Source organism: Triturus cristatus, chromosome 8, assembly GCF_964204655.1.
Source record: "Triturus cristatus chromosome 8, aTriCri1.1, whole genome shotgun sequence".
In the NCBI taxonomy this organism is placed as follows: domain Eukaryota; kingdom Metazoa; phylum Chordata; class Amphibia; order Caudata; family Salamandridae; genus Triturus; species Triturus cristatus.
The window spans coordinates 1,120,329,622-1,120,344,452 of NC_140591.1; the positions used below are offsets into that span (position 1 = coordinate 1,120,329,622).

General features: G+C 50.5%; 1 pseudogene; it reads right to left on the bottom strand.

Annotated features, from left to right (window-relative positions):
• Nucleotides 1-13,037: 13,037 nt before the first annotated feature.
• LOC146805474 (gap junction delta-2 protein pseudogene) lies at nucleotides 13,038-14,111 on the bottom strand (annotated as a pseudogene).
• Between the last annotated feature and the right edge of the window lie 720 nt (nucleotides 14,112-14,831).

Here is a 14,831-nt window from a genome sequence, read left to right on the forward strand (position 1 = left end):
GGGGAGGAGATAGAGCGTCAAAGACCACACCACTACGACGCTTCTCCACAACGATGGGACTGGTAGACGTCTGGCGGGACAGACACCCCTTAGTCAGGCAATTCTCCTTCTACTCCAGGGCCCACAACACACATTCCAGATTGGATTACATATTTAAATTTAGCAGGACAGGCAGACTATACAGCTAGAGGCCTCTCGGATCATTCCATGCTCTTGGTTGAGATGGGTTTGAGGGAACGGGACAGTACCCATAAGTGGAGACTGAGCCCCTAGTATCTTAAAAATACAAAAATAGAGAACGGGATTAAGGCAGACACCGAAGTCTACTTTCTGGAAAACAAGGACTCTGTCTCCTCTGGGGTGACGATCTGGGAGGCGTATAAAACCGTGCTGCGGGATAGAGCCCAAAACCGCATAGCATGGGAAAATAAAGAGAGAGATAAATGCCTGGTAGAGCTGGAAGAACAAATAAATGAGCTAGATGCGCAGGCCATTCAGGGTAGCGACCCAGAAATATCCTGTAAACTCACAATTCTACGCCGGGAATACAAGGAGCTGGCCACAGACAACGCTAAGAAACTGCATTTGGCGACATTACATCGTCTCTACGAGGTGGGCGACAAAGCTGGGAAGCTCCTAGCCTGTATAAGCAGATGGGAAGCCCAGGATAGGTGGGTAAGAGGGGTGGCAGACCCTCGGGGGACAAACCAGTCTACTGATGAAGGGATCGTTAGGGTGTTCACCGAGTACTATAGAGATCTCTATCGGGCTCGAACACTAACATCACAGGCCGAGATACAGAATTACCTCGCAGTAATTCCCACCCCAGTATTGGGGGAAGTGGAAGCTCAAGGACTGGAGGCCGAGCTGTCACTAACAAAAGTGCAGGAGGCAGTGGAGAAGCTTCACCCTGGGAAGACTCCTGGCACTTACGGGCTCCCTGGGGAATTCTTTAGACCCTACTCGAACATCCTATCCCCTCACTTCCTCCGTCTTTTCACCGACGCCCAGAAAGAGGGTGTCTTTCCGCCAGACCTGCGGATGGCCACTATTGTGGTCATAAGCAAAGAGGGCAAGCCCGTGATCAGTGTGGGTCTTATAGACCCATCTCACTACTGACCTCGGAAGTTAAAATGTTGGCCACCATCCTAGCAACACGTCACTTGGGAATAATCACTGACTTGATCCACGATGACCAGTCTAATTTTATGCCAGCCAGATCTCGCATGAACCTTAGACGGTCCCACAACTGGCTAATGAAAGTAAGAAATCGGACAAGTCCACAGGTGTTTTTATCATTAGACGTGGAAAAAGCGTTTGATGCTGTCAATTGGCTTTTTCTTGACGCTACTTTGGCTTAATTCAGGATAGGGCCAAAATTCCGTAGCTGGGTAGCACTTCTATATAACCAACCAACGGCCATGCTGCGCGTCAACAGTTGGTGCTCGGCACCCTTTCCCATTGAGAGAGGGACACGGCAGGGCTGTCCCCTTTCACCCCCCCTTTTTGTGCTTACTCTCGAGTCTCTGGCCTGTGCCATAAGGGTACACCCCTCCATTTGGGGCTTTCACATCTCCCCGTCGAATACAGAACACGAGAAAATATCTCTCTATGCCAATGACATCTTGTTATATATCAGGCACCCCAAAACGACCATACTGGCCATATTTGATTTGATTACGGAGTATGGAGGGAACTCAGGCTATCAAATTAACTGGCATAAGTCTATACTCTACTGCCCAACCTGCGTGCATTTAGATTGCTCCTTGCACGGAGAGTTGAGAGTGGCTCGTGAAGGCTTTAAATACCTGGGTATATTTGTCACTCCCCACCCGGAGATGTGTAGGAAAGAAAATTTGGGAAAAGCGCTTAACAACTTTAGGTTAAATGCGTAGAGATGGAGAGACCTCCTCCTTACCCTGCTTGGTCGGGTGGCTATTTTTAAAATGATCACCCTACCCCAGCTCCTATACGTGATCCTTATAATGGGGGGATTGCACTCCCGACATAGCGGCCTACTACTGGGAGTCGCACTTGATACCCATAAATGAGTATATACACAAGCAGAAGGACCACTCCACGTACCGCCTTCAGAGAGAGGACATGCTTCCTCACACATACTTGCATTACATCTATGGAGGAAAGGGTAGCTCATGACTTTTGCCGGCGACTCAAGTGACCCTTTTAGCATGGACTAGGGCGACTAAGACGATGGGATGGATGGGACGGATTACACGTAATACACCGCTCTGGGAGGGGGCTTGGTTTAAGGAACTACGCAAGCTCAGGGGATTTGAGTATTGGGATCTCCTGGGGATCTCCACAGTAGGGGACATAGTCGAGAAAGGGGAGCTCAAAACAAGGGCAAAGTTAAAAACAGGAATACGAAATGAACAAAGCCCAATTCCTTAAATATGCACAGTTGCGTCATGCCTGGTGAGCCACAAATATCCCCAGTGAACAGCTCCCAGAATATGCACCCCTGGAGGGCAGGCTCTTGCAGGAAGAACTCTCAAGCAAGGCGGTCTCCTTCACATACAAAACCATCAATAACAATATCCTGGATGGGCTGTTAGGGCTTTGATCACAGTGGAAGGGGAATGTGGGGCCCCTGGAAGATATTGACTGGGAGGCGGCGTTAATGCACCAGAGAGAAGTCTCCATAAAGGCAAGGCTCCGGCTCATTCAACTTAAAACACTGCAGCGTACATACTATGACAGGGATAGATTACACAAGATGGGAAGGGCGGAATCTCCATTTTGTCTGTCTTGCACCACAGCCAAAAGCAATTTTTTCACAATACCTGGGCATGCCCGGTCCTCCAGTTATATTGGACGCAGGTAATCGGACTATTGGGTACAGTCCTGGGGGTGACTCTACCGATGGAACCACACTTTGCGATACTAGGGATAGCAAGTGAAGTGGATACCACAAGATCTCAATTTGTTTTTGCTGTTCTGGGGCTAGTGGTCGCCAAAAGAGATATAGCTAGGAGATAGGGGGTGGCCGATGGACCGACCATTCAGGAGTGGACAAGGGGAATGGACAATTACATGACGGCTGAGCAGACCACCTATCGTAGCAGAGGAAGTCCGAAAAAATTCCACAAGATTTGGGACCCCTGGAGACGACATTTCGGGCTCGATATGGGAGACAACACGCACCACTCCACCATGCACTGCGTAAGGGAACTTAAGCATTGGGGCCCGAGTGCAAAAACGCCCCAGTAATTATCGTTGGAGCTCACTCAGAATAGTTTCCTAGTCCAGAAAGAAACCACATGACCATGACGAAAGACACTGGTGGCTTGCACTGACTCACATGGAGTAAGGGGGAGAGGATGGTGTGGGCTAGCAGAAGATGATCGTATTTGTAATGATTTTAAATTGTTTTCTGCGAATGTGTCATACAAGTTTCGCTTTGTGCTGATTGTTCAGTTTGAGAAAAAAAAAAGATGCGTTAAGAGACTGGAGATATTGATAATGGGAGCAAGGCATACCTTCACCATATTTATAGACTATAAAAAGTAAGTCCTAAAATGTGCAAGAACCCTGACTCCTTGACAATTATGATAGTCCCTGTAGTTTGCAGATTATGACTCTGTAATCACTTACTGACCGGGAAGTAAGAACGCAAAGGTGGATGCCTTGTCACAAATAAACACAGAGGCACCAAAGAACTCAATCGAGATCCAAAGAATAATTCCAGAAACAAAGACTGTGGGTTCCACATCTAGCAAAGGTTTGGAAGGAGAAATTAAAAAACTGATGGCTACAGATGAGATGCAGGAGTGGGCTAAAGAAGAACCTAACAGAGAGCTCTGAAATCAATTGCCATATCAGAATGGAGCTCTGTATATACCTACCTGAGAACTTCAAGAAAGAGTTTAGTATGAAAGTCACAACAGCCGATTAGCAGGTCATAAAGGAGTTCAAAAATGGAAGACTTGATAAAACAGCAATTTTGATGTCCAAACAAGAAAAGAAACATCCATCAATATGTAGTCACTTGTGAGATTTGTGCTTGGGGAAAATCAGATAGGCAAGGCTCAAAAAGACTCTTGCAACCATTACCAGCCCCTCCTCGCCCTTTGCACGCCCTGACCATGGACCCAATAGTAGATCTACCTCCCAATCAGGGGTTTAACACTATCTTAGTGTTTGTAGACATGTTCATGAAAGTGACCCTTTTTATTGCCTTAAAATGCATTCCTAATGCATACAAATGTCTAGCAATTTAGTCAAAACATTCTAAAGTCCATGGTATTCCAAAGGTGATAATGTCAGACCGGGACACACAATTCCTATCCCATTTCTGAAAAGCCGTTACTAGGGTTGAACACTGAAACTAAATATTCCACTAGTTATCATCCAGAGACGGCCGGACAGTCCGAAAGATCTAATTAGGAATTAGAACAGTATCTGAAGTTATTCCTTTTGGATCAAGAAGGAGATTGGCCAGATATTTTTTGGGCTGCAGAATTTGCACACAATAATGCTAAGAATGTATTCACTGGTTATCATAGTTTTTTCTGAATTATGTAAGACATTCAAATTCATTAGTTAGATCAAAAGAGATCACAGTTCCTGCAGTGGAAGACATTGTCCAACATTTAGTCACAGTTGATAAGTCAGCTGTAGAGAATTTTACACAACCCAAGGAACGCTATAAATTCCATGCAGAACAGAAGAGAAAACCTTCAGCCAACCCTTCACGTCAGAGACAAGGTTTTGCTAAGTTCTAAACATCTTAAACTTAAGGGAAATCAAAAATTCCAACCTCATTTTGTAGGGCCATACTCTATAGCAAGGATTATAAATCCAGTGACTTTTTGATTGAAATAGCCTGAGAATGTTAAAATACACCCAGTTTTCCAAGTATTTCTGCTTAAGAAAATATCACGAAACCTAAGAGAAAAGCTACCACCAAAGCCCTTGCAAATGGAAGAAGGCTAGAGATTTTAAGTAAAGGAAATTCTAGATTTAAAAAAGGCAAAAGATCAACTCTATTATTTAGTTGACTCGAAGGGTTACGGATCAGAATTGAGATTTAAGAGTTGCATACAAATGAACACGCTCCTAGATTAACTCAGGCCTTTCATAAGAAGTTTCCAAAAAAAACGCTGCTGGAAGACCCTTGTTTGTGGAGGGGTACTGTCAGGATCCACAAGGTGCACAATAGAAAAAATACCCCATGTTATCTATTCAACTAAACTCAGTTGAAGTTCAAGGTCACATAAAAGGAACCTTAAGATGGCTGCTGCCAGGTATTCTATATGCTCGTACTAGTTGTTTGTTTCCTCCTCTCCTTCAGAATGGTCAGCATGCCTTTAGAAAAGAATCTTCATCGCGCACTATGTTTGAAGCAGCACACTTCACTATAGTTCCTTCACCTCAAAGCTTTTCTCAATGTCATTGCACATTTTTCTCAAGAGGATTGGTTAGGTTAGTTGTGTAAATTGCTCCGGCAATTAGAGCGTTTTGAGCCACATCTGTACAGATCCGGTAAAAGTGTCTCTGTGGGGGGGGGCGTGGCCAACCGGGCAGCGAAATGGCCGCTCTGTGAGCGAGCTCCGCCGGCTGCACTTAATAATCCTTCCTAAATCCTGCCCTGCTCACACACAGTGTCCTGATTCGCATACCGGAGGGCACCGTGACACTCAGTGCCTTATCGATCGGATTCTGGTGGCTGCCGGGGACCGGGAGGCTGAGCTGTGTTCCTGGACGCCCTGCCCGCGCAGATCCTGAAGTGGGAGCCCGCCGCCGTGGCTGTCGGAGGCGGACGGACACAGATACGAGGGTCCGAGGCTGTGCGGGCCTGAGGCGGATCGGGAAGCTGCGGACTCCGGGCTGAGGGGCGCGGACCGGAGGAAAACGAGGCCGCTGGCACGGATACGTCCTGGAACCTGGCCGCTGGTCTCCGCCTGCCGAGCTGTGGGAATCACTGACGAGTCTGCCTGCTCCTGGCCGAGGGTGTGGAGACCCGGACGGCGTGGGCGCCATTTTGTGTTCATTGCGGGAGTCGGGCGCGAGGCTGGCTGAGGCTGTGGTCTGACCGAGCTGAACTGTAGGCGAGCCCACGCTACCACACACACGCCGCGGAGGAGGTCGGTGACCGCTGGAGGTGAGCCTGCGAGGGCGGCTGGTGCTGGGGGGGCTGCTGAGCGCGCGTTGCAGCCCAGGATCGTATGAGGAGAGAGGGCTGCGCGGTGCTGGCTCGCCTCCGTTGGCCGACGCCTGTCCCTGAGCTGCGGAGTAGATGTGGATGAGCCTGCGGGGTGCCCGGTGGCTGCTTTGCCCATGCTGGGAGCTCCTGTGCTGGAGAGATTCGACTGAGGCTCGCGTCGGCGGTGCCACTGGTGTGCCTCGGGGCACTGGTGCTGGCTCTCCGTGGAAGTGGGACTGTGCCTTGCGGGAGCCCGGCCTGGTCTGAGGCGGCGTGGTGACACTCCTAGCCCAACCCTGTGAGTGGTGGTGTGTGCGAATGGATCGTGGGCTGACCGGAATGGAGTCAAAGAGATGGATGCGAGGAGCGCGCCGTTCACGTTTATAAGCTGCAGACTGCCGGGCAGGGGACGCGGTTGTGGGTTGCAGAGCCGGAGTGCGTCTGAGCTGTGGCGACGATGCCCCTGTAGAAATTGGCGAGCGGAGCAGCGGCAGCATTGAGGCTCCACGAGCTGGAACAGGTGCGAAGGCTATGGGTAGACAGCTGCTCGGATAACCAATCCTACGACACCCCGCGGTGGGGCATCTGCGGCGACCCGGCTGGCGATCGGGACCTGCTTGAGTCAGCACTGCACTGTGGAACTACCCTCCTGGCCTGCTCCGGTGACACCTGTGGCTTTGCGCTGTGCCCCTGCTGGCCTGGTGACTGCGGAGCTGAGGCCGTGCGAGGTGGTAGCTGGGCCCCCGGGATCCCGGCCGAGACCTTCGGCACCGCCGACTGGATAAGGACATACCTGGCTGTATTTGAGGCGACCTCCTCATACGTGTCCGGGACTGGCCCATCGCCATGGGGGCGGAAAACGAGGCGAAGCAGTCTAGGCTCACTTTTGACCACAAGCGCCAGGCTAAACAACAGGCGGTGGACCTGGAGGCGGCGGAGTCTTCCTCGCAGGGGACAGGGCCAGAAGGCGAATACCGGGCGCTGATGCTGGAGGTTCGATCGGGCCTCAAGAGCATTGATGCCAAGCTCGACGCCATGGCCTCTCAGTTGGAGTCTGTCAAGCAGCAAGTGGACTCGCACGACACCAGGCTAGATAGCCTTGAGAACGAGCACACCGAATGCTGCGAGTTCAGGCACGAAACCAAGAAACAACTTACGCCCGTGGAAAAAGAACTGGAATTCCTCCGGGCCAAAACAGATGATTTAGAGGCAAGGTCCCGTAGATCCAACATTCGCATCAAGGGCATTCCGGAGACGACGAACACTGGAAGAATGGAAATGTATGTGTCTGAGCTGCTCCACGAACTCTTTGATCCGGCGCTCTCCCCGGTGTTCACTGTTGAAAGGGTGCACTGATCGCTTGGGAAGAAGCCGCCGGTGGGGGCAGCACCGCGCCCTATCCTGGCTAAGATCCTGAATTTCCAAGACAGGGACCTCATCTTACGCCTTGCTCGTGAAAAGGGGAAAATTGTACATAAAGGGAATAACATTTCCTTTTACCCGGATTTCACTCCTTCGGTGCAGGCTGCCCGGAAGGAATTCCTACCTGCTAAAAAGTTGCTACTCCAGGCTACAGTCCAATATGCATTGTTATATCCAGCGAAGCTGAGGGTGACACACGAGGGTACCACACATTACTTCACTGAGGCCAAGGCGGCGTTGAAGTTTGCTAAACAACTCGGTGGTGCTGCGGCGAGACGAACGTCGCCTCGTGCGGAGGTGGAAGATGGTCGCCTGAGTGACAATGACTGACCCAGGGGTGAGTAGGCGGCATGTCCTATCCGCATAGGGCATTGTACTTTGTGAGTGCGGTGCCAACCTCTTCCCACCCAGCTTGTGGCCCAGCTTTCAGTTTATGGGGAGACGTGAGGTGCCTGCCCCTGACATTTGTGCTGGAATTGCTGAGTTGAACTTACATAGCACGGCCCCTCCGGGGTATGAGCTGCGGTCTGGGTGAGGCGAGCGACGCTGGTGTGATGCGGGGACCACTATAGTGCAGCCACCCTGTGCAAACGGGGGAGTACGCTTGGAGCACCACGCCCCATGGGGTGTCTCCCATTGTTTGTGGGTTCAAGTTGCAAACACGCTTTGCGTGTCCATGGGGGGGATTTGTCACAACCTGATTGGGGGGTTGGTGAGGGTGGGGGGCGGCGGGGGGAGTTGGGTTGTTTAAGGTTATGTATGTTTTGGTACGATGGATATGTTCTTTCGCAGATTACCATGATGCTACCCTATACATGGCACAGGATGTACACTAGGAGGGCGATGCAGTATACTCACGGGGCGGAGGAGGTGAGACGCGGCATAGATAATGGGATGGCAGGCGTTAGGTTATTGACGTGGAACATTAGAGGACTTGGGGACTACAAAAAGGCTCGGCTCATGCAGGGGTACCTCTCTCGTCACAAGGTAGATATCTGCTTTCTGCAGGAGACGCATGTGAACTCCACCCCTTCACTCAGACTGAAGCACTCGCGTTGGGCACGGGTGTACTCCGCCGTTTATTCTAATTATGCTAGAGGGGTGGCGATACTCATAAGAACTGGGCTGGACTGGAAGGAACACCACACTCTATTGGACAAAGAGGGGCGATACGTTATTACCCATGGCGTACTTCAGGGGAGGGAGATGGTGTTAGCGGCAGTATACGGACCTAATGTGGATGACCCTGACTTCTTTAGGGAGCTATGGGCACGGATCATGCTCATAGATTGTTCCACGATTATCCTTGGTGGGGATTTTAATGTAGTACTGGCTGATGCGTTGGATCGTAGGGGTGCAGGAGGGCCCACACACACCAGAGCGCGGCAAGCCGTCTTTGATATCATGGAGGAGGGGTTGCTGTCAGATGTATGGAGAGCTAGGCACACTACTGATGCCGTGGGGACATGCATAACGAGTCAGCATGTGGCTTGGTCCCGTCTGGATTACTGGTTGGTCTCGCCGGATGTGGCATCCTGGGTGGTTGAGGTGGACATTCAGGCCAGGTCACTCTCTGATCACGCCCCTTGCCTGTTGGTGGCAAGGGTGCCTGATGCCCCTGCTCGTGCGTTCTCCTGGCGGCTGCCCCCGCATGCGCTTACAGACTCTGCTTTTACTGAGGAAATTAGAGCGGACATCGTGAAATATTTCGAAAACAACACGGGGTCAGTGACTACCGAGGCAGCCCTCTGGGACGCATTTAAGGCGGTGATCCGGGGCCAGTGCATCTCTAGGCAGGCGGGGGTCCTAAAGGCAATACGCGGTACTCTGGGCCGGTTGGAGGGGGAGTTAAGGGAGTTGGACGTGAGATTCTGCAATGATGAAGGCTAAGCTTCTGGAGTTCGGCGTTGAGGCGCAGGGCGAGGTGAAGTTCCTGGGCAAGCAAGCGGAGGCCCGTCGATATGGAGAGGGGGATGGACCTAGCAGAACCCTGGCGCGGCTTATTTCTCCGCACGCACAGTCCAATTTTATAACTTCCATAAAAGATAGGGAGGGAGAGCTCCGGTTAGGGCACGATGCAGTTCTTACTGCTTTCGCTCAGTTCTACTCGACCCTCTATACTTCCAGACAGAATACAGCTCCGGAATCCCTGGACGCCTTCCTAGATTCAATCGCCATTGTCTGGTTTAATGACCACCACCGTCGATAAATGGATGTCCCGTTCACTGCCCGGGATGCCGCGCAGGTGATAAAAAGCATGGCCGCGCACAAGGCCCCTGGCCCGGATGGGCTGACCACAATCTTTTATAAGACCTATGTCGACGAACTGGCCCCTAAGCTCCTCTCGGTCTTTGCTGAGGCCCAGGAGACTGGCTCCCTGACGGACTCGATGCGTGAGGCACTAATAATTACACTGCTAAAGCCGGACAAAGATTGCCAGCTACTGGACTCGTACCGTCCACTCTCCCTCATTAACGTAGACGTTAAAATCTACGCCAAACTGATCGCAGACAGGCTTCAGCCCTTGTTGCCGATGGTGGCGCTGCCCGATCAATCGGGGTTCATCCCCGGCCGAGCCACGTCGCACAACTTACGAACGATATTTTCAGTATTGCACTATTTACACCCCTGCATACAGGCGGCGGTCATTTTCTTGGACGCCACGAAAGCGTTTGATTCGCTGGAATGGCCCTACATGTTTCGGATTCTTGGCAGGATGGGATTTAGTCCCCTCTTTATAAACTTGATACGGCCCCTATACGCCGCTCCCAGGGCACGAGTGCGGGTGAATGGGCTGATCTCCCAGCCATTTGGCATCTCTCGCGGGACCAGGCAGGGGTGCCCTTTGTCCCCGCTGCTATTTGCTATTGCCATGGAGCCCCTCGTGGCTCGGGTCCGCCAGCACCACACGGCCCGGGGCATCGGCTTCAGCTCTCGCAGCTTGCTGATTTCCCTGTACGCAGATGATGTAACGCTGTATGTAACTAACCCCGCCGAGAACCTGAACCCACTGCTGAGGGAGTTTGTCCGGTTCGAGGGACTGGCAGGAGTAGCTATTAACTGGTCCAAGTCTGGTGCGTTCCCTTTGACGGATGCCACCTCGGAGGTGAATTCGGATTATCCCTTGCGCTGGGAAACTGACTCGGTCAAATACCTGGGGGTCTGGATCAGTCGTAACCTGAGCGACTTGTGGACGCTGAATTATGGTAGGGCGGTGGACTAACAGGAAGGGAAAATCGAAATTTGGAACAAGCTCCCCCTGTCTTTGGTTGCAAGGATCGCCCTAGCAAAAATGGTGGTCCTTCCGAAATTTTTATACCTCTTTGTAAATCTACCGTTGCCCCTGACTGCGCATTTCCACGCTCGGGTACGGTCACTGCTGTTGACGCTGGTTTTGGGCTGGGGGCCAGTCGAGATCATCCTGGGTGCTGCTCACCCTCCCGTTGCGGCAGGGTGGTCTGGGGGCCCCAGATATGGCATTATACTCGCTGTGTGCGCAAGCACAATTTCTGCACTTCTGGGTTTTCCCCACTCCCTATCAGCCGCATGTTGCGGTGGAGATGGCGGTTGCAGCTCCCTTGCCCCTAAGTGTGGCATTATACGGGAAGTCGCCCCGCCCCTCTAAAGATGTGGACACGGTGGCCTTGCTCTGTTGGACATGGCGGGAGTTGCAGAGGAGGGCACGTCTCCCTCTCCTGTATGCGCCGGCTGTTCCCCTGAGGGGCAATCCATTGATTCCCTGCCTGCAGGATAGAGGGGGGGACGTCGTGATTAGAGGGAAAATCCTGCATACTTTCGCCGACATTTACCCCGGTGGTACCTTCGGGGTTCCCGTGCAGGGTGAGACTGACTTACCGGAGACCTTCGCTGACCTTTTTACTCTCCATAAGCTTAAAGAATCCTGTAAAACGCTGTGGCCTCAGTTCCCGGACGAGCCCCCACAACTCCAGGCATTACAAAACTTACTCTCGAAAGCATCTCCCAAAAAACTTGTGTCCCGGTTATACAACTGTATGCAGGAGCAATCCCCTGTCGTTGTGCCTTCCTCGCTGCATGCGTGGAACGCGGAGTTGGAGGCCCCTCTGTCTGAAGAACAGTGGACCTTTTGCTGTGGGCAACTGAAGGAACTATCGCCTAATTATAGGTTGCGCCTCGTGCATTTTAAGTTCTTACACAGGTACTATCGTACACCAAGATCGTTGCATCGTATGGGTCTCAGGGAGGATGATACCTGCTGGAAGTGTGGGGCCGAAAATGCTACTTTTATGCATGTGGCGTGGAGCTGCCCGCGACTGGAGGAATACTGGTTGAACATCTTCACTGCTATTAATCAAATCCTCCTTAGAGCCGATACGCCGACTCCACACCTAGGGCTACTGGGTTATGTTAAAAATACCCCACCAAAGACTAGGAAATTACATGCGCTATTGCTCCTATATGCTAAGCGACAGGTGGCGGTGCGCTGGGGCCGCAGATCCTTGCCTAAATTTACGGAATGGGTGAAAGATGTGACATATGGTAACACACAACTTGAATGCTATTGGGAAACGATGCCGGTCACTTCCCGGCCCAGGGACATCTGGGAGCCCTTTTTGCAGTGGGCCCGGGAGAGAGCCGGCTCCCCCAGCTCTACACGTTCATTGTCTGGAGAGGTTTCTGATGATATGGGTTGATATTGCTGGGGGTGTGGAGGTGCTCGCCTGTGCTGCTGAACTCTAGACGATTTTGCAATTGGTGGCAGCCGGCTGTGGGTGGTGGAATGGAGGCGGGGCCTCGTCGCAGGTGGGGTGGCATGCCGTGAATAGCTAGTCCTTGTGTCCGTATACAACAGGGCGGAAGCCCGCTTATATTACGCTGTGTTGGGGTCCGATATACAAACATGATTGCTACTGCTGTGTGCTACTTCATATGGGTTGCTCCCTTTGCAGGTTTCGCTCCTCAATTGCTAGAGTGCTATGTTTGGTTACTGCTGCTTTCCATCTGTACCATTGGTTGTTTTGGTTATGGTTACGTAAAAGTGAATTTGGGGGTAAATGAAAACTGATAATTGTTTACATGCTGATTTACAGTGACCGATTGGTTCAGAAATTGCCTGCTTTTGCTGAGGCTCTGTATATCCACAACTGTAATGTCATGGATTTGCTGACCTGAATAAACAGATAAAAAAAAAAAAAAAAAAAATGTATTTGAAAAGGCATTCTGCGATTTTTAGCTTGGCAAACTGGAAACTGAGACGATTACAAGTCCAAGAATGCCTTCAAAACAGATTAAAAATAACCCAAAAAGGGCACAGTCTGAGGTCACCGTGGGTCTATTGATAGATATTAATAAACAGTATCCTGGTACAACACTGGTATGGAAGCGCCTTACTGGTTTCTGGCACGGAAAGGAGATCCACACTGATATTTACCAGGCATGTTGATGTGTCCTCTTTCTACATCAGTCCTAACTACAGCCATGATTTCTTGCTCTTGGCAAGTTTCGGCACGTTGCCGTGTTTGGATTTGACATCTGGGCTCCTCTTTGGAGGTGGATCACTGGAGTCATTGGTGAAAGAGATTGTGGCCGGGTGAGAGGAGGCATAGCCAATCTTTTCCTGAGAAAGATTGCAAGAGTTCTTGAGCACCATCTTCTCCTGGATAGAGTCTTTTAGTTGCGCCAGCAGAGTATTTTGCTCAGGGTACACAACAATAGCATTCTTCTCCTTGCGCTTAAAGTTGCAGCAGCTGGAGAAGGCAGCCAGCAGGATACGGAAGACATATACCCAGCCGAGGTAATGCAATTCAGCAAGGTTCATGACAAAGCACCCCAGGCCCACCCCAAACATAAAGTTGAGGAAGATAGTCTTCTCAGTGGCCCGAGAGATGAAGCAATCTGTTTTTGTTGGACAAGGGTATGTTTCGCATCGAAATAAGTGGGAAACCTCAAAGCAAAAAAGATAATACTGCCCAATCAAGAAGCCAATTTCCATAAATGACCGGAGGACCACGTGCACAATGTAGATGATCAACACTTTGTCAGAGAGGTGGATTGGATCATTCGCTGCTTCACTTGTCAGCCTCTCCTTCAATCTCTCCCCACTCCTTGGTGACAACTTGACATCCAGGTGGTCCTCTGGCTCCTGGCTAAGGCTACCAGTCTCCTGCAGTTGCTCCCTTGTGGCTAACGTCTGCAACAGTTCAAGTACATAGGCCCGTTCCAGTTCCATCCTCTCATCTTTTGCGATCTTGTGCAGTACATAGACCATGTAGAAGATGGAAGGGGTTGAGACCAGGACAATTTGAAAAATCCAAAAGCGAAGGTGTGAGACAGGAGCAAAGCTATCATAGCAGACGTTGTTTCAGCCAGGCTGGAGAGTGTTGCAGGTGAATTTGGACTGCTCATCACCATACACAGCATCACCCACCAAGGTCACAAGAAGGATCCGGAAGATTAGGAGCATGGTCAGCCAAATTTTCCCAATGACTGTCGAGTGGTTCTGGACTTCCGTCAGCAGACGGCCAAGGATCGACCAGTCACCCATCTATAAACCTAAGAATAAAAAGAGAAAGATAGCGTTCAAGCAGGTTTCATGAAAACAACTTCTAAGTAAGTGGTAACTGCCTAAGACTGTTTGTCACTGTGTAAAGAGAATCCGCTCTGGTCTTGTATCAGCATGCTTCATTTCATGGGAGGAAATGTTGTCTAGTAGCTAAATTGTCTTCTCTTAAACCTAGAAAGTAGAATTCTAAAATAGACTTCCCTTCTGAATCAAATTCAGAATCCTGGGCAAAACCCTTCATCTCCCTGTAACACGCTACTAATATCTGCCCAAAGATGTGGAGTACTTGGTAGAAACAGTATTCCTATTTGTCATTATTGCTAGAGCATTTCAACAGGAATTCTTCATAGACAATGAGGGGCATATGTATCAAAGAATGTTTTTGAGATTCTCAAATAATGATTATTAGCAAATCGCTATTTGAGAAACGCAAAACAAGATGTAAATAATTTGCAAATATTTTGCGATTCCTTAGCATTCCTTAATTGCAACTCGCAAATTGCGGGTCGCGATTGAGGAATGTTTTCCCATTCATTCCTATGGGCCTAGAGGCCCGTGGGAATGATTGGGAAGACATTTGCAATTTGCGAGTACCCATTAGATGCTCGCAGGTTGCGAATGCAATTTCGGGGGTGCAGGGGTGTTATAAGGACGCCCTATGCACCCCTGAAATGAGCATGTGTGCATATGTGTACAGTGTTT